Source organism: Carlito syrichta, unplaced genomic scaffold (genome assembly GCF_000164805.1).
Source record: "Carlito syrichta isolate Samal-C Ts95f unplaced genomic scaffold, Tarsius_syrichta-2.0.1 Scaffold149530, whole genome shotgun sequence".
NCBI lineage: Eukaryota > Metazoa > Chordata > Mammalia > Primates > Tarsiidae > Carlito > Carlito syrichta.
The window spans coordinates 2,539-27,159 of NW_007093626.1; the positions used below are offsets into that span (position 1 = coordinate 2,539).

A 24,621-nucleotide genomic window follows, 5' to 3' on the forward strand; every position below is an offset into this window, starting at 1 on the left:
GTTTTCTTTTCAAGCTGGTAAATTAGTTTGCAGTTAGGGTCAGTTCCCCTGATCTGCTGTGAAGGACAGTTCAGATTAACCTCGGTTCAGAAGTTTGGTCTATGTCTTATCAAGGTTGTTTCTCCCGTTTCGGTGTTGTTACCTTGAATCGCCAGCAGGTGGTGCTATCTCATCTGCTCGCCCCAGAGGGGGTGGGGCCGGACAGGAACAAGATGGCTGCCTGCCTCCGAGCAGGCAACAGGATCCCCACGCCAGGCGGACAGGACAGTCTCGGATGCAGGAGCGGTGGCAGCGATCCCAGCAGATCGTCCCTGAAGCGGTTTGGTGTGGATCTCCTCCGGCCGGGTTGTGATGAGCTACCCGTGCCAGAGGCCGCGGCGGCGGCAGCGGTGGGAGCGCTGGTGGGGGGAGGGGCTGCGGCAGGCGGGAGAGTGCAATGCAGTAAAACTGTCCAGTTGTTGCGATGTTCCAGTGATAGCGATGGCCGAGCTCTGTCTGAAGAGCAGGCTGCAATGCTGGGGTCCCCAGCCTCCCGGGGGCGAGAGTCAGAGACCCACTGCAGATCTCCCTTGCAGAGGGCTTCAGACACCGGGTTGCCCAGTCGCCATCTTGCCGCCGACTCCCCTTTTTAAATCTTTTAAATGGCCATTCTGAATGGTGTAAGGTGGTATCTCATTGTGATTTTAATTTGCATTTCCCTGATAATGAGAGATGTTGAGTATTTTTTCATATGTTGGCCATTTATACATCTTCTTTAGAGAGTTGTCTGTTTATGTTGTTTGTCTACTTTTTAATGGGGTTATTTGCCTTTCTCTTGCTGTTTTGTTTGAGTTCTTTGTAGATTCTAGACATTAGTCCTTTGTCAGAAATATTGCCTGCAAATATATTCTTCCATTATATAAGTTGTCTATTTGATTGTTTCTTTTGCTGTGCAGAAACTTTTTAGTTAAATTAAGCCCCACTTATTTATTTTTGTTTTGATTTCATTTGCTTATGGGGGCTTAGTCATAAATTCTTTGCCTAGTCCAATGTCTATAAGAGATTTTTTCTAGGTTTTCTTCTAGGATTTTTATGGTTTCAGGTCTGACATTTAAGTCTTTAATCCATCTTGAATTACTTTTTTGTGTATGGTGAGAGATAGGGATCAGGTTTCATTCTTCTGCATGTAGCTGTCCAATTTTTTTCAGCATCATTTGTTGAATATTGTGTCCTTTTTCCCAGTGTATGCTTTTGTTTGTTTTGTCAAAGATCAGTCGGTTGTAAGCATTTGAGTTTATTTCTGGATTCTCTATTCTGTTCCATTGGTCCATGTGTTTACTCGTGTGTCAATATCATGCTATTTTGGTTACTACGGCCTTGTAGTATAGTTTGAAGTTAGGAAATGAGACACCTCCAGCTTTGTTCTTTTTGCTTAGGATTGGTTGGTTTTTTTCTGACTTTTTTGGTTGTTGTTCCATATGAATTTTAGGATTTTTTAAAATTCCGTGAAAAATGACATTAATAGTTTGATAGGGGTCACATTGGATCTGTAGATGACATTGGGTAATAAGGTAATTTTTAGAAATGTTGATTATTCTAGTCCTTGAGCAGGGACTGTTGCTCCATTTGTTTGTGTCCCCTACAGTTTCTTTCATCAGTAATTTGTAGTTCACCTTGTAGAGATCTTTCACCTCCTTGGTCAAAAATATCCCTAGATATTTCAGTTTTTTGGCTGCTATTGTAAATGAAATTGAGTTCTTGATTTGATTCACAGCTTGTTTACTATTGAAGCACTACAGTGCTACTGACTTGTGTGTTGATTTTATCTCCTGAAACTCTACTGGATTCATTGATCAAGTTCAGGAATCTCTTGGAGGAGTCTCCAGAGTTCTCTAGGTATAAGATTATAATGTCAGCATACAGAGAAAGTTTAATTACTTTTTTTCCAATTTGGATAATCTTTATTTCTTTTTCTTGCCTGATTGCTCTGGCTAGGACTTCCAGTAATATATAGAATAGTAGTGATGAAAGTGGGTGTCCTTGCCTTGTTTCATTTCTGAGGAGGAATGTTATCAACTTTTCTCCATTCAGGTTGAAATTGGATGTGGGTTTGTCATATATAGCTTTTATTATCTTGAGGAATGTTTCCTCTATGCCTATTTTGCTAAGGGTTTTCTTATCATGGAGGGAAGTTGAATTTTATCAAATATGCTTTTTTTCTACATCTATTGAAATGATTATAATTTTTGTTTTTAATTTTATATATGTAGTGGATCATATTTAGTGTTTTTGTTTGTTTGGTTGGTTGGTTTTAGAGTTGTAGTCTCACTCTGTCATACAGGCTGGAGTGAAGTGGCATGCTCATGGCCACCAGAGTCTCGACCTGCTGGGCTCAGGTAATTCTTCTACCTCAGCCTCCCAAGTAGCTGAAACTATAGGCACATGCCACCATGCCCAGCTAATTTCTTTGACTTATTGTAGAGACAAGATCTCACCAGTTACCCAGACTGGTCTCAAACCCCCTAGAGAGGCAATCCTCTCACTTCGGCCTTCCAAAGTGCTGAGATTACAGGCTTGAGCCACCGCACCCAGCCAATCATATTTATTGATTTGCATATTTTAAACCTTGCTTGCATTCTGGGGTTAAAATCCACTTGGTTGAGGTGTGTTAGTTTTCAATGTGCTGTTGAATTTGATTTGCCAATATTTTGTTGAGAATTTTTGCATTTATGTTCATAAGGAATATTGATCTGTAGTTTTTGTTTATTTCTCTCTTCCTGGTTTTTATAGCAGAGTGATACTGGCCTCATAGAATGAATTAGGTAGGGTTCCCTCCTCTTTAATTTTGTCAGATTACTTCAGTAAAATTGGTATTGGTTCTTCTTTGAAGACGTGGTAGAATTCAGCTATTGGTTCATCAGCTCCTGGTTTGTTGTTGTTGTTGTTGTTGTTGTTGGGAGATTTTAATTAGTGTTTCAATCTTGCTACTCATTATTGGTCTGTTCAGGGCTTCTTTTTCTATATGATTCAAAATTGGAGTGTTCTATGTTTCCAATAATTTATTAATTTCCTCTAGATAGTCTAGTCTGTTTGCATAGAGATGTTCATAATAAACTTGGATGATCTTTTGAGTTTCTGTCATATCAGTTGTAATGCCTTCTTTTTATTTCTGATTTAGCTAATTTGAGTCTTCTCTCTTCATTTCTTAACTAATCTGGATAGCAGTCTATCAGTTTTGTTTATAATGTCAAAGAACCAAGTTTTTGTTTTATTTATCCTTTGTAATTTTTGTAAATTTCAATTTCATTTAGTTCTTTTTTTTATGCCTTTCTCCCCTTAAATTTTTTTTTTTTTTATTTTAAAAGATGTGAGGTACAATTCAAGGTTAGGTATACAAATTCATTATGCAGGCACCCTTGTTGATGAAGTGTGCCCCACCCCCCCTCCTGTGGCAGTTTCCCACTACTGTCAGTCCCTTTCTTATAGTATTATGATAATAGTCTAAGGTCTGCTTATGAGTGAGAACATATGGTATTCTGTTCTTTGTTTCTGTGATAGATCACTGAGTATGATAGACTCTAAATCCATCCAAGTTGCTGCAAAGTCTATATGTTTGTCCTTCTTTATCGCTGCATAATATTCAATTATGTATATGTACCACATTTTTATCCAGTCCAGATTTGATGGGCAGCATGGATGGTTCCATGTTTTTGCTATTATGAATAGAGCTGCACAAACATGCATTTGCAGGTATCTTTTTGATAGAATGACTTGAGTTCCTCTGGGTATATTCCCAATAGGGGGATTGCTGGGTCATATGGAAGGGCAATTTCTAGTTCTTTCAGAAAACACCACATGTCTTCCAAAGAGGTTTCACTAGTTTGCATTTCCTCCGGCAGTGTAGACACATCCTTTTTCTCTGCATCCTCGCCAGCATTTGTTGTTTGTTTTATTAATGATGGCTATTCTTACTAGGGTTAGGTGGTATCTCAGTGTGGTTTTGATTTGCCTTTCTCTGATGATTAGCAAGGCTGAGAACTTTTTCATGTGTCTGTTGGCTGCCTGTATATCTTCTTTTGAGAAGTATCTATTCATGTCTTTTGCCCACTTTTTAATGGGCTGTTTTTGTTTGTTTGTTTTCACTGTGTTTGAGTTCTTTGTAGATCTTTGATGTTAGACCTTTTTTAGATATACTGTCGGCAAACATTGTTTCCCATTCTGTGGACTGTCTCCCTGCTCTCTTGATGGTTTCTTTTGTTTTGGAGAAGCTTGTCAGTTGGATGAGGTCCCACTTTTCTATCATACCTCTTATGGTATGGGCACTTGGGGTTGCATTCTTATACACCAACAAAAAGCAGGCAGAGAACCAAATAAAAAGCACAATCATAATAACCATACAAAAAGGGAAGTACCTTGGCATTTTCCTAACCACAGAAGTGAAAGACCTTTACAATGAGAACTAAAAGACTCTGCTCAAGGAAATCCAAAAATATTCCATGCTCATGGATAGGAAGAATTAACATTGTTAAGACATCCATCCTACCAAAGGTAATCTCCAGATTCAACGCAATACCCATTAAATTACCAACATCATTCTTCTCAGACCTGGAAATGACAATACAGAAATTCATATGGAAACATAAATGACCACAAATAGCCAAAAAAATCCTTAGCAAAAGAAATAAAGCAGGAGGTATCACACTTCCAAACTTCAAACTTTACTATAAGGCTACAATAATGAAAACAGCCTGGTATTGATACAAGAACAGGCATATAAACCAAGGGAACAGGATAGAGATTCCAGAAGCAAAGTCTCAATTTTTCAACCAACTTATCTTTGACCAAGACTCTAGCAACAACCACTGGGATAGGAGAACCTACTCGTAAATGGTGCTGGGAAAACTGGCTGATCACATGCAAAAGATTGAAGCAATACCCCTACCTATCACCGTACACAAAAATTAATGCTAAATGGATCAAAGACCTAAACGTATAACCTCAAACTCTAAGAATCTTATAAAATGCAGGAGATATCATTTAGTTCTGCTCTAATATTTGTTATTTATTTTCTACTGCTAGCTTTGGGCTTGATTTGTGTTTTTCTAGTTCCTTGTTATGTAATATTAACTTGTTGATATGCAACCTTTCAGTATAATTAATGTAAGCCTTAAGTGCCATATTTTTTTTCTGAGGACAGCTTTGACTGTGTCCCAGAGTATTTGATAACTTGTTTCACTGTGGTCATTCATCTCAAGGAATATTTTAATTTTCATCTTTCATTGTTGACTCAAGTATCATTCAGGAAAAATTGTTTAACTTCCATGATTTTTTTTGATTTCATGAGTTCTTCTTGGAATTAACTTCTAATTTTATTTCACTATAGTCTGAGAAGGTACTTGATATGATTTCAGTTTTTTGAATGTATTGAGACTTATTTTGTGGCCTATAATATAGTTTATCTTGGAGAATGTTTCATAGGCTGATGAGAAAAGTGTATATTCTTTAGCTTTGGAATTAAATGTTCTGTAGATGTCTGTTAGTTCCATTTCCTATAGGGTCTGTTTAACTCTAATGTTTCTTTATTGATTCTCTGCCTTGTTGATCTGTCTATTGCTGTCAGTAGAATATTGAAGTCTGTCACTATAATTGTATTGCTCTCTATCTCTCTTTTTTAGGTCTAGTAGAATTTATTTTATAAAGCTAAAAACTCTAGTGTTAGGCATATATATATTTAAAATTGTTATGTCTTCTCATTGGATTGATACCTTTATCATTACATAATAACCATCTTTGTCTTTTTTATGTTACTGTTGTTAACTTAAAGTCTGTTTTACCTGATATGAGAATGACTTTTCCCACCTTTTGTTTGTTTGTTTCCATTTACATGGAATATTTTCCCCAACACTTTGCCTTGAATCTATAGGAGTCTTTGTGAGTTAAGTGGGTCTTTTGAAGGCCACAGGTATTTGTGCTGTTGTTTTATTTTAATCCATTCTGCCGATCTGTATCTTATAGTGGGTCATTGAGATCATTTACATTGAGAGTTAATGATGACTATTCTACTCATCATACTGCTGTTACCTGGTTGCTTCATTTATTTATTTTTCTATTTTCTTGGTGTTCCATAAGGCCTGTGAACTTTATTATTTCCAATATTTTTCTAGTGTTGTGTTTCAACTGTTTGTTTCTGTATTTAGAACTCCTTTGAGTATTTCTTGTAGAGTCATTGCAATGGTGACAAATTCTTTCAACTTTTATTTGTCTGTGAAAAATCTCATTTCTTCTTCATTTATGAAACTTAGTTTTGTGGAATACAAAATCCTTGACTGACAGTTATTCTGTTTGAGGAGATTGAAGATAGGATGCCAATCTCTTCTGGCTTGTAGGGTTTCTTCTGAGAAGTCTGCTCTTAGTCAGATAGGTTTACTTTTGCAAGTTGATGTTTTTGTCTCACTGTTCTTAAAATTTTTGCCTTCACATTAACTTTGCATAGCTGGATGATAATATACCTTGGGGGATTAACTTCTCTCAATTAAGCTTCTGGGAGTTCTTTGGGCTTTTTGTATCTGAATGTTTAGATCACTGGCAAGGACCAGAAAGTTTTCTTCCATTATTCCCTCAACTAGGTTTTCCAAACCTGCTCCTTTCTCTTACTTCTCAGGAACACCTATGATTCTTAGGTTTGACTGCTTTACATAATTCCACTTTTCTTGAGACTTTGATCCATTCTCTTGATTCTTTTTTCTTTATTGTTGTCTGATGGGTTAATTCAAATATCTTGTATTTATGTTCGGAGATCCTTTCTTCTTCTTCAGTCTAATGTTAAAATTTTCGACTACATTTTACTTCTTTTATTTCTAGAATTTCAGTTTTTTGTTTTTTGGGTTTTTGTTGTTGCTGTTTCTTTCTTTCTTTCTATCTTTTTGTATCTATCTCTTTGGAGCATTTTTTTCCCCTTCATTTCCTGGATAGTGTTGTTTTTTTTTCTTTTAATTTATTGATGTTGACTTTCAGTTTTCTTCTGAAGTTCATTGATTAATGTTATAAGTAACCTTTTGAATTCTATGACTGGAATTTCAAAATTTCATTTTGATTAGGGTTTATCACTGAAGAATTGATGGGGCCTTTTGGGGGTGTTGGAGAACTCTGTTTTTTTCATGGCATCAGAATTATTTTTCTGGTTCCTTCTCATTTGGGTAGATTATTGTAGATTCATTGTATTTGAGGTGGGGTGCTGATATAGGCAATATAGTGTTCCCTTGGTTATATATAACCTTGCTATGGTGAGTTTCTTAGTTTCCAGTTTTGGTGGCCTTTTGTTATGTACCTGAACTGGCTCACAGCATCTTGAGTGGACAGAGTGGCTTGGAAAGTGTCGTCAGCTAGTGTTTGGGATCAAACTTTCCCCAAAACTGAAGTGTCATATCTGAAGTGGTGGCCTGCACTGTTGATCTCCAGTCAGGAGGTGGCACTTATGGGGGAAAAACAGCTGTGATGATAGTTGTTGGCCTCCTTGGTACAAGTTGCTCCGAGGAAGTGCCCAAGCAGCCTAGGCCAAGGATAAGGCTCTGGGGCTCTCCCAATTTCTCTGTCTGTTTTTAGACTTCAGGGAGAATGCAGGGGAAAGGAGCTGAAGCACCATGTTAATATGCAATCTTAACTACCACAGTGGGAATTAGGAGAAAATCCCATACCACTAGGGTAACACTGTTGTGCAGAGCAGGCACAGAAGTTTACAAGTGGAATGAGAGGTTGCTATGGCAATGTGTCCCACCCAGCTCCTGCCTTGGCCTCAAGCAATCTGCCATCTGAATGTCAAGGTGCAGCCAGCCTCAGGGCCCCGGGTGTTCTCAGGCAACCAGCCCACCAGTAACCATCTGCAGCCACGGAATTTGCTCTTGGGGCCTGTTCCCTCCCAGGCTGGCTGAAAAGCAGCCAGGCCACCCTGCAAAGGTTGAGTTCCTGAGAATTTGTGGTTGATGCTTCTCAAGCTTTGTTCCTACACCACTCCACAGCAGAACACAGTTGTTGAGGAAGACAGTTTTCCAAGAGGAGATGAGTTTTCCTACAAGGCTCAGGGGGCCCTGCAAGTTTGTGGCAGGATAATGGAACTCCTGGATTCACCTACTCACCTTCACCACTGCACCCAGAGATTGTGGTGAACTGTGGCAATGCAGGCAAGAGTCTTGCCAGTTCCTTCTCAGATTGGTGGATTTTTTTTCTTCTTCTTTGTTCTAAGTGGTTATTATCACTCCTTTGGATACTCATGATGTGTGCTGCTAGATTTGTTCCACCCTGGGTGCAGAGAAAGTTATTTCTATCTTGATTTGTAGAAGAGACTCACTCTAGCTTCCTCATGTCCACCATCTTAATCCAATTCTCCCACCTTTTTGTTCTATTTGGGCCCTCTAGGTAATGGATGATGCTTCTGCTCATATTGGAAAGGGCAATCTGCTTTGCATATTCTGTGAATTTGAATACTACCCTCTTCTAGAAATACCCTCAAGGCATACTCAGAAATAGTGTTTTACCTGCTATCTCAACTTCCCCTTACCTAATCAATTTATCATATAAAAATAACCATCCTATTAACACTTTTAAAATATCAAAAATATTTAAAGAAAATCCATGTATAATAATGATAAAGAAGACAAACTCCATACTTACCTTTGATGTTTGACATGACTACAAAACCCAGCAGTGCCAAGCATATGGGGGAAATTAATTAACTTTAAGTTGTTATTAAGATGTGAACTTCTTGCCCTTAGTAGTTTGACCAATGTCCCCAAAGATTCATTTAATATAAGTGGGAATATTTTGAGGTAATTAAAAGGTGAATTTGTTATTTGAAATGAAACGCTAAGAAATTACAGCTGGAAAAATACTTTAAAAGCTTGTGGAGTTAGTAATGGGAATATTGAAAGAAAAAATGAAATAATCAACATACTAATTCTGATGAGTGAGAAACATGAAAAAAAAACACACAAAAATAATGTGATATGAAAATTTAGTAAAGTTTGTCCACCAGAGACAAGTCATTTGCCACATTTGGCTAATTTTTTCACAAATTCCTTATTAATGAGTGATTACAGGTCCATATCAGAAGTCCTCTATTTATTTCTGGTTCAAGGTAGTGAACTCAGAGCATATGTTTTTCCCACCTTTCTAACAAAAGTCCGCAGAAATGGCAGATAAACATTTTTAAAAAATAAAACAAAGAAATTAGAACTGTGTCTACAAATGTCAGTAGATATGATCTTAATAACAGATGAAACATAGTGAATCTAGCCATAGCCCACAAACAAGGATAAGAGAAGATAACAATAGATATGAGTGAAATAAAAGAGATCCAAACAGGCTACAACTTAGCAACAGTGGTTACATGTTCTGGGGTTTGAATGGGGCAGAAATTGTTGTTAATTCTATTATTAATAACATTAAACTATTTAAGTATTAATGATATTAAAGTGTCTCTTTCCCTTCACAACTAGGTAGTGCTCATATTCCACATCAAAGTCCTGTGTTGATAGATACTGGTCACTCCCAGACCAAATGCGATATCAGCTATACACAATGAAATATCAGCTATAAAAAAGAATGAAATCTTGCCATTTGTAACAACATGGATGAACCCAGAGGACATTATATTAAGTTAAATAAGTCAGGCATAAAAAGACAAATACCACATGATCTTATCATATGTGATTTTTTTTTAAAGTTGATTCCACAGAAGTAGAGGTTAGAATAGAGGCTATTGGAGGTTCAGGTGGATAGTGGGCAGGGAAAAGGAAAGAAGTTGTGCAATAGATTCAGTGTTACAGTTAAACAAGAGAAATAAGTTCCGGTGTTCTAATGCATAGTATGATGAGTATAGTTTATAATATGTCATTTGTTTCAGAAAAGCTAGAAGACAGAAATTCAAATGTTCTCATCACAAAGACATGATAAAAGTTTGATGTAATGTGAATGCTAATTATCCTGATTTGATCATTATACAATGTATCTATGTATCAAAACATCACTGCTGTAGTCCATAAATATGTACAATTATTATGTGTCAACTAAAATTAAAATAAAGATAAGTCTTTTTAACAAATGTAGCTGGAATATTTGAATATGCAAATGCAAATTTAAAAATTAAAAATAAAAAGGCTTGGAGCAGACCTCTTACCTTATATAATAATGGATTCAAACACACTTGAATGTAAAATGTAATCTCTAAAATTTGTGAAGGAAAATATAACAGATAATTTTGGTGAAACTTGAATCAGTTAAAGCGTTCTTAGATATGATACCAAAAACATAAAACAAAATAAAATATTGATCAGTTGGACTTCACCAAAATTAAAAAAAAAAAAAATTTTCTGTAAAAGACTATTAAGAGAGAATTAAATGACAAGCTACAGACTGTAAATATATTTACAAAGGTGATGCCTCCCAAAGAACTTGCATGTATAGTATAAAAAGGACTCTTAAAACTCAAAAAATGATCCAGTGAACTAATGAGCAAACAATTTGAATAAGACAGTTCTCCAAAGAAAATACATAAGTGGAAATCAGCATGTAAAAAGAAATTCGGTGTCATTGGTCATTGGGGTAATACAAATTAAACCATAAAGAGATAACACTAGATATCTTTAGACTAATAAACAACATACTATACGAACAACTTGACAAAACCACATTTGCTGGCAAGTTTGCAGAGCAATCAGAAATTTCATTTATTGCTAGTAAGAATACAAAAATGGTACAGTAACAAGTTTGGCATTTTCTTATAAAATTAAAATATACTTATCTTATGATGTAACAGATGTTTTCTCCTGGGAGATTACCCAAAAGAAATAATACTTTTGTTAATAAAATTCTGTCCATGAATGTTTAAAGTAGCTTTATAAGCTCTCCAAATAAGAAACAACCTAAATACCCATCAACCAGTGGAAGGATAGACAAACTATGATAAATCCATACAGTGTAATATTACTGCTACAATACTACTACTACGATACTGTTACTACAGTCAGAAGAAACAAATTGTTGACAAATAATATAGATGAACTACAAATGCATTATAGTAAGGGAAAGATGCTAGGCTCAAATGGCTAAATGTTGAATGATTCCATTGTATGACATACTGAAAAAAACAAGACTATAGAGAATGAGAATGTATCATAGATGTCAGGTTTTACAAATAAGGGAAAGGGTTGATTGTAAAGGGACAGCACTGCGGAATGTGCTGAGTGATGGAGTAACCTATACTTTTCTTGTTGTGGTAGTTACATAATTGTATGCATTTGTAAAAATTCAGAAGAAATAGATACCAGAAAGGCTGAATTTTATGTTATCTAATTTTATGCCATGTAAATTAAAATGTAAAAGTAACAGGGAAATTTTCCAATATAGTATGTAAATTATTAAACATTATCAACTATCAGAGTGGGAAAATTGATGTGAGAATAATATAATAGTCAAAACAGAGAGTTTATGCTTGATTTAGAAACAGAAGCAATACTATACCTATATTATTTAGAAATATTAGAATAATTTTTAAAAAATAGTTTTCCTTGCTGCGTTATGGAAAGAGTTCTATACTTACCTCACCAGTCATTATTGAATTTTGAAAGTATGTACATATATTTTTTAGTAAAAATGAACTATGCAGTGTTTATATTTTATAAATATACTTACAAAATATATTGAGCTAATAGAAGGCTATATAGTATATAGTAAATTTATGTTATTTAATGGTATGACTTTAGTAATTTTTATATAATTATTCTAACAATGTGTCGACAAAGAAGCCATTTTATGTTTGTTCGTTTAAAGTTTATTTCTAGATCCTATAGATCCCAAACCACAATCACTTTATGAATATTGTGAACAAAGAAAGTAGATGGTTTAAATTACACTCCTTAGAGACCTATATCTTAGTCTTAATTTTGTCAGTATGTGCTTTATGCTCTTTTGCAATGTGCAAAGTGGTCTCTGTGGATACTTTGAGGAATTCTAAAAAGTCTAACAAACAGCAATTAATCCACTGAAAGATGTGTGTCTCATGTACTTAGTACATGACATAAAATTCTCAACACAGCAAAAACATTATGGATTCTACTACAGAAGGCATAGGTCTCAGGAGAAGGCTGGTAATACAAGCCACTGTTTGGAAGCATAGAAGACATCTTTGTCCAAGCTGTTTAGCACATTTTTTTAAAACTCTCAGGAAACCCTATGAAATATTGTGTCTGATAAATATATTCTTGTTCTTTATAAATATAATACTATTTTTCTCATAGTAAAGATGGTTTTCATTGTAAGGTATTATTAAATAATATACTACCAACATGACAAAAGCTTAGCAAACTGCCTGTGTCTCCTTGGTATTTATTTTTCAAACCTGTAAAAACCGACTTTCTGTTGACTTTCATGCTTTGAAACCAAAAAGATTACCTACTGATTTTGAAAAAGACAGAACTGACTGCTAAAAGAGGCAAACATAAGACCGTCATTGATCTCTTTATAAAAGCTTCAATTCTATTTTAAGAGAGGTGTTTTCTTTTTCTTAAATTTTACATGGATTTTCTACATTTACTATAGTTGCTCTATATATTTGCTGAATTCAATTAATTTCATGATAAATCCAGAAGGAAGATCCCAAGTGTGACATTTTACAAACATAACATTTGTTGAGAAATAATACACAATTCCCTTTATTCTGTTTATTCTGGTATAAGCTATGCTGACTAATATATCAGTATTCTGAACCTGTCTTTTCATTCTGAACAACATTGCAATAATAAACTAGAGATGGAAAGCTTTTGAGGGTGGGAGAAACATTACATTTCAATAAAGAAATAGATTTCATTTTAAGTACCCAGGGGGTTATTTTACAAGAAAGAATAAAAATAAATTTTAAGAAAAATACTGCTTTGCTATGGCCTTTATGTCTAGAATATTGCTTTCTCAATATAACCCCCATTGAGGCAAAAATAATGTTAACAAATGATAAAGTTTTACTGTAATTCTTAGTATTTTAATAAACATAGTTATAACATGCCAAGTAAATTAAACTCTTTAATCTTTTCCCCTTATTTTACTTTGGCACTGCATTACTGTATGTGGAAAATGATCATTCCACAAACAAAGTCACTAATCATCCAAGACTGATTAAAAAGAAAAAGTTTTCTTGATTCCTTGTGACCCCTAAGCTAAAGTCTTTGAATAGGAGATTAAAGCTTAATTATTTGACATACAAGTTCAGTGTTATCAATCTGGCCTCTTCGCCACTTTGAAAGTGTAAATTGCTTGGGTAAAATAGGTGAATTCTCTCTCCTTCCCTTTTTTTAAAGAATTCACATTTTCAATTTCTAGATGAAAAATAATACCTTGGCTAAATGCTAATCATACTTTCTGCTGACAAAGATAGAATAAACGAAGAGATTATCTAGAATACTAAGGGGATAGCAGTATGCATAAATCAATACTGCCTCTACCCATATTACTAATCTTCCTTCAGACATAAAACACAAAGTTTTTTGAAAAATGTAGACCACTTTGAGATAAGGTTTAAAGTGCTCGCTCAATCTTAAGATACAGCTTTCTTTACTAAACTATTTTAGGTGAAACTATTTTAAGTGCAAATAATAAACTGAGGGGACAAAAAAGGACTGAACCCCTTCTCACCATAGTACCCAGTACTGTTCCTTACAGATAACCACATCAGTTTTATGTATGACCTTCCAGAAATAGTATATACATAAACAAATATTGTTCTATGGAAATTTTAACATGAAACTATATCTTGTATTTCTTCTTAAAATACAGTTTACCTAGTGATCCTTATAAATGCACATAAAGTTGGTATATTACACTACTATATAAATGTCCTCTGATTTATTTAAATTGTCACTTAAAATATGTTCAGAAACAGATAAATACAGATCTTAATTTCAGTACAACTCTGGTCTTCTGTGGTGAATTTCCTTTCAGGGCCATTTGAATCCTTCCCTACCAGCCAAAAGAAAATAAAATCATGCCAGGTTGCTTGAGTTTAAATTTTGGCTCCACCAGTTTTTCACCACGTGAATTTTGTGTAAATTTTTGCATTTATATAAAAGAATTAGTTTGCATTTGTAACAAAAAGTCATAATAATATTTCAAAAACTTTATAAATTATAAAAGTCATAAAAATATTTAGCACAATTCCAAGCACATTCTAAGTGTTCTATCAAGAAACAAGTGTGAATATTGATACCCTTCCAAAAGCCTTCTAGGACATGAGGTAAAATCATCACTACATGTGAAGTTTTAAATATAGTCTCCAATAATGTCTATGGCCCTGACCGTGACAGAGGCTGATCTACAGAATGAATTTGTTTCCACGGCTCCTTTCACAGTAGACAGGTAGTTTACTAATAGCTACATAACTAGAGTGAGCAGGTAGGTCTTGTACCCACTTTGGGAAACTGCCATAAATATGATCAGATTACCCATCACATTTAGAAGCAGTAAGTTGCAGGTCAGGTTTGTAATCCCAGACCTTTTGGAAGTCAAGGCGAAAGGATCGCTTGACACCAGGAGTTTGAGATCAGCCTGGGTGACATAGCAAGACTCCAATCTCTACAAAAATTTAAAAAATTAAAAATAGCCGGGCTTGGTGGCTCAGCCTGTAATCCCACGCCTGTGGGAGACTGAGGTGAGTGGATTGCCTGAGCCCGAGGGTTCGAGACCTGCCTGGGCAGCGAGACCTCATCTCTACAATAAATCAAAAAATCAGCCGGGCGTGGTAGCGCATGCCTGTAATTCCGGCTACTTGGAAGGCTGAGGTGGAAGGATAGATGGAGCCCAGCAGGCTGAGGCTGCAGTGGCCAGGAGCAGCCATGGCACTCCAGTCTGGGCGACCGAGTGAGACTCCATCTCAAAAAATAAATAAATAAAAATTAAAAATAAAAATTAGCCAGACATGGTGGCACATGCCTATATCCTAGCTATTAAAGCAGGAGGATCACTTGAGCCCAGGAGTTTGACGTTGCCGTAAGCTATGATCATGCCACTGCACTCCAGCATGGGTACAAGAGTAAAATCCCATCTATAAATAAATAAGTAAATAACTTACTACAAAAAAAGGAAGAAACAGTAAATTGCAGTATATTTTAAATTACAAACACAGACTACAAGACTTCTTATGTTTAGTAGCAATCTTTATACAAATATTGATCTACATAGATCAAGCAGTCCAAATGTCTGGCTTGCATACATGGAACTTGTGTGTATAGCAGTGAACACCTTCTTCTCTCTTCCTGTACTGTGGATTCAGCTGTGCTCTCTCAAGAGATGTGTATCCCTTCATCCCCGGGACTAAACAGTCAATTCCTATTGTGCTAGCATTTACTGGTCTAGTCAGGGCATGTGCTATTATCTCATAATTTTAAATTATAATGTTCAATATAATTTTTCTTTAAATATCATCAAGAGTAACTGTGTAGTACTTTGACATAGTAACTTTATCTTTAAAAAAAGACTTGATTTTACATTTTAAAAGGCATCTTGTCAACAGGGACCAGATATTATGCATCACCAATAAAGACTGTGTCCAACTAGATAAAGTTGCATCCAAGCTTCCACCCTTCCATCACCAGTCCTTACCAGAGGACTTTATCACAATACGAAGACAGGACTTCACCACTTTGGTATGACTGTCTTAAAGGATATTGTCTTGCTGTCACTAGTAATGAGCATCTGGAGTCAGCTGCTGGAGGCCTTGCCCCACCTACTGTTGGAGATTCTGCCCAAATTAAAAGACTCTTTCTTGCGAGAGACCTGAAGTGCTGTCCATGCCAGCCTAGGAAATTTTCGTCTGCTCACCTGGCTTTTCCTTGGACAGGTTCTTTAACCTTTCTCCTATCTCTTTTCTCTTAATGCTAATTGTTACTTTGGTGTGGAATGTTTAATCTGTAGCATTTATATGTTGATTAAGCATACTGTTATGTACAGTTTGCAGTACTGACTGACTTGTGGTGTGCCTTGAGCCTGTGTTTCCAGGCTCTGAATGTCGATTGAATGGTATTCTAGGGGAATTGCCTCCTTATGAACTGCATGAGGTTCGTGGATTTTATGACTAAGATAAAACACTCAAACTTTACCTGTACATTGACCATTTGTATATCTAATCCTGAATTATACCCAACATCTTTAAAATAAATAAATAATAATTGGGCGCGGTGGCTCGAGCCTGTAATCCCAGCACTTTGGGAGGCCAGAGAGAGAGGACTGCTTGAGCCCACGGGTTCGAGACCAACCTGGGCAGCATGGTGAGACCTCGTCTCTACAATAAATCAAACATTAGCCAGGCATGGTAGCATGTGCCTGTAGTTCCAACTACTTAGAGGGCTGAGGTGGCGGGATCGCCATAGCCCAGCAAGCAGGTCAATGCTGGGATGACTGTGAACATGCCACTGCACTCCAGTCTGGGTGACAGAGTGAGACTCCAACTCAAAAAAATAAAAATGAATAAATCAAAAATAAATAAATAATAATTTTAAAAAGATAGCATCCACAGAAGTCTGACATTGTAGAAAGACACAAGTGTGTATGAACCTGGCCATCTCCAATTCGCACAGCTCATAACTATATTAGTACACCATTACTACAGATTTTGGGAGTGCTTTGATGTAGTCGTTTTGGAGTATCTCCTCTTTTGATGATAGTAACAAATTAATGTGCATTTTTGTTTTATTTAAAGGTAGAATAATGTTTTTTTTTCTCTACCTCCACGTATTCCATTCTCTCTGTATTTCTCTCCATGTTTTTACAGGTCTCGCCTTCTTTCTCTCACCCTACGATGTCTCAGCTCACATAACTGATATACTTAAATGCATCTCCATCACAGTTCATTCAACAAACAGTTGTTAAGAAACTAAAATACTTGAGTACTTTGTTAAGTGCAATGAATATGGTGATAAATGAAGTGAATATGACATCTCTCCTTACAGATAAAAGCATTCATATAAAGACATTGACATTAAGCAAATGCATTAATAATTGCATGATGGTCAGAAGGCAAGATGAGAAAGAAGCAGGATGCAGGATGATAGGTGACCTTTCAAAGGAGAGGCTCATCTAAACAGTAAACTCAAGAAAGGTCTCCCTGACAAAGTAGTTTTTAGTTGAAATTTGAAAAGTAAGTAGGAATTATGCATACAAATAGGGAAGGAAATTTGACCAAAGGCCCTTTATGAGCAAGGTGCTGAATCAAGGAACAGAAGCTAAAGTTTATTGAGGAAGGATGAAAGTCTTCTAGGATAATGAGGAAACCAAAAGCTGTGTACACATTATGCATAATATTTACTTTCTTCTATAATTAAAAAAAAGTGATAGAAAGATTATAAACAGAGAGAAATTCTCTGCTTAAAGATTCACATTAATAAATGAAGTAAGAATGGATTGGAGATTCCAAGACTATATTTGAAGAGAATAGTTACTAAAAATTTACCAAATACCTGGTAACAAATGCTGGTGGCTAAAATTAGAATTGCCTCAGTGGATACTGAGAAATACAGCATATGTTTAAAATAGGCCTAAGAAGCTTGGTCTACACCATTGGTAATTTAACAGAAGTGTGAAGGAGGAGGAAGTCTCAAGGATAAATTCAAGTACAAAATTGAGCACAAATATGAGATTTTTGAAGGATTAGAAATCAAATTTAAAACATGTTCAGCTTAATATGCCAAAGAAAAGTGAAAGAATTTTTAAAAAATGAAACAGAAGACAAACATGCGTAACCAAACTGTCATGTGTTTATACTATATAGCAATTAAAAAACAACAAAAATTCAGTGCATGCAGAAGAATTAACGTATCTTTAAAAGGTTAAGCTAAGCAAAATTTCTAGACACAAATCACAAAATTATGATTTCACTTATGTGAATGTCTATTTACATAAGTTTTCCCTAGAAAATAGAAAAAGCTAATTTATGGTGATAAAAATCAGATAGTGGTTACAAAGTGTAGATAAAAATAAGGGAAGCGTGTTAGAAAGATTGTTAAGGGAGCCGGGCTCGGTGGCTCAACCTGTAATCCCGAGACTTGGGAGGCTGAGGTGAATGGACTGCCTGAGCCTGCGGGTTGGAGACCCACCTGGGCAACTTGGTGAGACCTCATCTCTACAATAAATCAAAAAATTAGCCGGGCATGGTAGCGCGAGCCTGTAGTTCCAGCTACTTGGAAGGCTGAGGTGGAAGGATCACCGTAGCCCCAGCAGATCGAGGCTGCAGTGGCTGGGAGCTGCCACCTCACTCCAGTCTGGGCAACAGAGTGAGACTCCAACTCAAAAAAAAAAAAGATTGTTAAGGGGAAATATTTTATTTAGCACTACATGGTGGCCAAAATTGTCAAAATATGAACTAAGGTGATGTTTAAAGCAATATCAACATTGATTGAACTGTACAGTGAAAATGGATGCATTTTATTACATGCAAAATATAGCAATAAAGCTTGTTTAATATAAATATGTGCTATCAGCTTATTTTATGTTTTTTGCTCTTTTCAAAAGTTAAAAAGGAACAGACTAATTTTAGGATAAAGCTAATAATAGATGTCATGAAATTGAGGTTTTACTCTTAGCAATAATACAAGTAACAGTACTAAAGTGCAGATGTATTGTCTTATTGAGTGTGGCTGGATTTGAACTTTCCTTACACTTCCACTTAAAATCTTATCATTGGATATCATTGAATAAACCTGCTGCTAGGACAATAGTAAATAATATTTATTACATATTTTTTAAAGTTGCTTTTTGTTCATAGTATACCACTCAAATCATCTGCTTACTACCTCTGAAAATGTTCTATATTCTTACAATTGGTTCAACTAAAATCAGATTAATAGCTTCACACGTGCAATCCAGTGGTATCTCCAATAGGTGCACTGTTCCATCTGAGGCCTATGGTGATTTTCACATACAGCAGATATTTTTATGACTTTTTAACTAATATCTTAAATTTATCTCATCTGTGATGAATAAATACAATGAGCTATCAATCTTAACATTTAAATAGTATTTTTAAAACATTTAGGTAAGTTCAAACTGCATAATATTGCAGTTGGAAATATTTAGTAGCTATTTGAGAAGATTTATGTAGAATCAAATGGTTTGACTTTGTTTAACCAGTTGGATTGTGCTTATATTTAGGTAGAAATTATCATCACATGACCCAAACACTGTCAACTTTTGAATGTCTTCTATGAAAGATATGTTATTTGATGAACACATAAATACCAAGTTTTGTAATCTGTCAAAACACAGAGTCATCAGAGTTTGAAAAGAAGAGGAAATTTAATACCACCTGACACACACCAGGCTGCTACCCAAAGAGAGTAATTTGCCAGAGCCCAATGCTTAATTAGAGCACTACAGAGATATGATTTGTTAGATTTCAATTTTTAGACACTAGGGATTTTTTTATATTAACCACTATGAGTTTTCATAAAATAAAACAATGGAATCCTGCCCAGACAACAAAATTAAAAGCCGAACTTTAATTGTTCACAAAATTTAAATGGAAATTGAAAAAGTATGACAACTCAAAAATTCAAGGCTTGGAAAAGCAAAGTTAATAAAGATGTCTGTCATTATTTAAAACATGATTGTGGAAAAAAAAGAAAAATGAAAATTGTTTATGTAAATATAAGTGTACTTAGCTCTTACCATCAAAACCAATTCAAAAGGATCAATAAGTTGAATTGCAACCACTAAAACTGACAACAAAGGTTTAACTAATAAACCAGATAATTTTGTGATTACATGAATGTTCAGACTTCAAGATAAGTTTATGAAAGCTAAAGCACTTTCTATCAGTTTCTAAATAAAATGGTACTTGGTCTGTAATAAAATGATTAAAATCCACACCCATATAAGAAAATGTTGCAGCTGTAGACAAGATATCAATGTAATCCCAAATACGACAAAGCCACAGAAAAAGTAATCCTTTGCATGCCTTTTCTTCTTTAGTACAAGTAATTTTTCTCACTTTAATTCAGCCCAATCAATAGCAATCTAGTATAATTTAATAAGAAAAACGAGAAGGATTTTTCTCCTTCCTTGATGAATAAAATAAAATAATCACGAATTAATTTTAGTACCTAAGACTGTCTAAAACTGCAAAAGTGTTATGAATGTATATGTGATTATAACAAAAATAAAATATGAAAAACAAAGCACAACTTATCTTTAGGTAAATGTCACTCAGATATTTTCAGGGCTTATTCTGTTATCCAAATTTCTATAAATTGTATTCTTAATCTCAACTACCTTAAATTGTACTCAGGACAACATACATGTAGATTGTAACTAAGGGCTAAATAATGTTTGTTTTTGTTTGTGTTTTTCATAATACAGGCTTGGCAAAAAGCAAGCAGTAATGTAAAATCTTTAAATGAATGAATACAATACTAAATATAAAACAGTTAAACTGAAATGACCAAATTGTCAAAAAATAAAATATTCAATTCTTAAAAGATCATTATGTATAAGAGATATAAGGAGGAAACTCCTCAATTTATTTTGAAAGGCTCATATAATCTTGGTACCAAAATCAAATATAGAAAAAAAATTATAGATAAATCTCACATTCACATATAAAAGCAAAAACTACCTATAAACAGTAAAATATTAAAACTAGCTACATATAAATTAATATTGACTTTACATGATAAATTCAAGGATATAGATATGTAATGAATACAGTTTAAAATATGAACAGAAAAAATAAAAATCTTATCTTTAATAATGAGTTGAAATATTAAAATATATTATAAACTCAATATATAGTCTTCATTTTAAAAACACACCAAACTAAGGATTGTAGGAGCTTTCTTAACCATATAAAATATAATAAACATTATATTCAATGATATACTATAGGAAGCTTAAATACAGAAGCAGGACAATAATGTTGACTGCCTCACTTTTATTCAAAACTGTACTGGAGTAGTTATTCATTGAAAAAAAACACAAAATTGCATTCTACCTGTATAAATATTGATGAGAAAAATGTAACTGATTCTCTAAGCACAATCTTCAATGTTCACAGTAGATTATGGAAATTAGTAACAGAATTTATAATGGGTTCTGGTTTAAAAAATAAAAGTTAAAAATAAGTTGGATTGCCACTTCTGGATGTGATATACTAAGACCTTCTCAGATAATCTCCAAAACATAAAAAATATATAAGCCTGGGCATAACAATAAAAACAATTGTTTGAAGATCCTTCACTGTGAACAAAAGCAGAAAGACTCTGGAAATGAACATTTTCTTGAAGGATGAAATACAAGGCTCAGCCAGGCTCGGTGGCTCAGCCTATAATCCCGCGCCTTTGGGAGGCGGAGGTGAGTGGATTGCCTGAGCCCGCGGGTTCAAAACCTGCCTGGGCAGCGAGACCTCATCTCTACAATAAATCAAAAAATCAGCCGGGCGTGGTAGCGCATGCCTGTAATTCCGGCTACTTGGAAGGCTGAGGCGGAAGGATCTCTGGAGCCCAGCAGGTCGAGGCTGCGGTGGCCGGGAGCGGCCATGGCACTCCAGTCTGGGCAACAGAGTGAGACTTCAACTCAAAAAACAAACAAACAAACAAAACAAACAAACAAACAAACAAAAAGAAATACAAGGCTCTCTACAGCTAGTTACAGTTTCTACAACTTGCAGTCTAGATTTAACTACAGTCTATAAGACATGCTCACTTGTGACAGGAAGGCTCACTTGGAAAAGAACATAGATTTTCTGGCTGAGAGAAAATAAACGTTGAAGTCAGGAGCTACAGAAAGAATAAGAGAATCAAGAATGGGAAAGAGTCAGAGACGGAATTCCCCAAACTGTTTCACCCATATCTGTGACTGACTCTTAAAAGACCCTATGTAGAACAAATTCAAGGAAGCATAACTATAGAAAGAGATATGAACTCATTAGACCAGACTTGCTTCCCAAGAAACAATAATCTAATGGTCAAGTACACTCAAGAAAAACACCTATGAAAAGAAAGGAAATAACAGTCACTGAAGGAAAATAACAGAATCAAGAATTTACATAATGTAATATAAGTTCCAGAATATGAAATAAAAGGACATAACAAATAGAAAAATCAAGAAAATGGGACACAGTATCAGAGAAAAGAAAATCAGATGAATTCAAAACAGAGATTAAACCAGATGTCATAACTAAAAGTCAGGAATTGAAAAGTGACTACTATGTCTTCAATAAAATAAAATAGAAAACATTGTGTACTCAGTAAATGAAAATTTTAATTAAAAAATAGAAAATCTCAATAAAGAAAAAGAAATAGTAGAAAAAACTAAGTTAAAATTCAGAAAGTGATAAAATAAATATACAGAAGGAAACAGAAGACATTCGTCATGACTTATGGTAGGATAACACTTCTAAGACAACACACAAAGATGAACAAATTATAAGAAAAAAGATAAATTAGAATTAATTTAGTAAGCTTGACTTCAAAAGTCACCATTAAAATAATAAAAATGTAAGCCACATACTGGGAGAAAAAAATTGCAATATAAAATACCTATGCTCTATCTGTACAACTCAGCAGTTTATTATAAAACTTAACACCTACTTTATACCCCAAACACATACAATCCAGAAATTCTACTTCTAGGTATTTTACCCTAGAAAAATGAAAATATACAGTCATATGAAGACTTATACCGCAATGTATATAAAAATTTTAATAATTATTGCTTCCAAACGGAAACAGCACTAATGTTCATAATTAGGAGAAAATATTTTTTAAAATTTATGGTAAATCCGTATAAAAACAATTTAGCAATAAAACAAATGTATTACAGATAACCAAGACAACATATAAATATTCTAAAGCATTATGTTGAGTGAAAGAAAACAGAAAAAAAAATATAAATTACATAATTCCACTTATATAAATTCCTAGGACAGGTATAATAATAATAAAAATCAGAACAGAAGCTGGGCTCGGTGGCTCAGCCTGTAATCCCGCACCTTTGGGAGGCTGAGGTGAGTGGATTGCCTGAGCCAACGGGTTTGAGACCTGCCTGGGCAGCGAGACCTCATCTCTACAATAAATCAAAAAGTCAGTCAGGCGTGGTAGTGCTTGCCTGTAATTCCGGCTACTCAGAAGGCTGAGGTGGAAGGACTGCTGGATCCCAGCAGGCGAGGCTGCGGTGGCCAGGAGCGGCCACTGAACTCCAGTCTGGGCGACTGAGTTAGACTCCAACTCAAAAAAAAAAAAAAAAATCAGACCAGAGGTTGATCTGGGAAGAAGTTTTCTGTGGAGGGATAACTATCTGCAAAGGGTCTAGAAGAAACTTTGGGATCATGAAAATAGACTAAAACTAAACTGGGGTTGTAATTAAAAAGGTCAAAACTCATTGAACTGCTTAAAGTGAGGGTATAGTACTGTATGTAAATTACATTTCAATAAAATTTATTAGAATCCAACTTTGATTTTACATTTGAAACTTAATGTAATTCACTATATTAATAAAATATGAAAGAAAAATCGCAGTCATCTCAGTAGACAAAGAAAATCTATTTGGCTAAAACCAACACATTTTTTCCAAGCAAAAATCTCAGAAAATAAGAATAGAAGTAAATGTCCTCACCCTGATAAAGGCCAGTTACCAAAAACTGTAGCTCCAAAACTATACCTAATAGTGAAATGCTGAAGATATTTCTTCTAAAATTGGTAACAATGTAGCTGAAGTGGTGGGCTATCAAATGTGAAAAGGGAATTAGAATATAAAATCTGATAGAGTAATTACTTCTCATCACATGTAGGGGAGACTACCTGGTGAATTTCAAAGATAATTGTCATATTCTTTTCCTTGAAAAAAAAAATGTGAGGCAAAGAGGCACGCTTCATCAATAAGAGTCCCTGATCTCAAACTAGGTGAAGTGGGGACCAAAGTGAGACCCAAATGTTACCTGTAAAATGACCTTTTATATTCCTAAGCCTGAATGGTACCCCACATCTTTAAAATAAAAATTAAAAAAGAAAAATGTGTGGATACGTGCATGAGGGTTTTTTGAATCATTACTCTTTATATGTTACACATATTTTACATATTCTTCTATGTACCTTCTATTATTATAATATGTTTCAATTGCAGGACATTTAGTTGCGAATAGCTCATATTTATCTTAATTTCAATAATAAGACAGCAAGTATATAATTTGTAATAGAAATAATCATAAAGTTTGAGTAGCATGAGATAAATGTGGTCTGTAACAGTCAGAGAATTTCTCATGAAATCCTAATATATATATACTATATATATATTATATGTATACCATATATACATGGTGAATATATGTTTGAGGATAATTCAGGTACAATAGTAGTATTGTAGCATCTGTATGGATAATATATACACACACATATATACACACAAAATTGTGCTAAATGTGTTACAGGCAAGAGAATTAAGAATGGTTTAGACAACTCCTGGGTCAATAATGAAATCGAAACAGAGATTAAATAATATCTGAAAACAAATGAAAATGAAGAAACATCTTACCAAAATCTCTGGAATGTCATGAAAGCTGTAGTAAGAGGGGAATTCATATCTCTACAAATGCACATGAAGAAAATGGAAGGATCACAA

General features: G+C 34.8%; 1 pseudogene; it reads left to right on the top strand.

Moving 5' to 3' along the window:
• Nucleotides 1-101: 101 nt before the first annotated feature.
• Nucleotides 102-24,621, top strand: part of LOC103251934 — a 114,537-nt pseudogene continuing 90,017 nt past the window's right edge.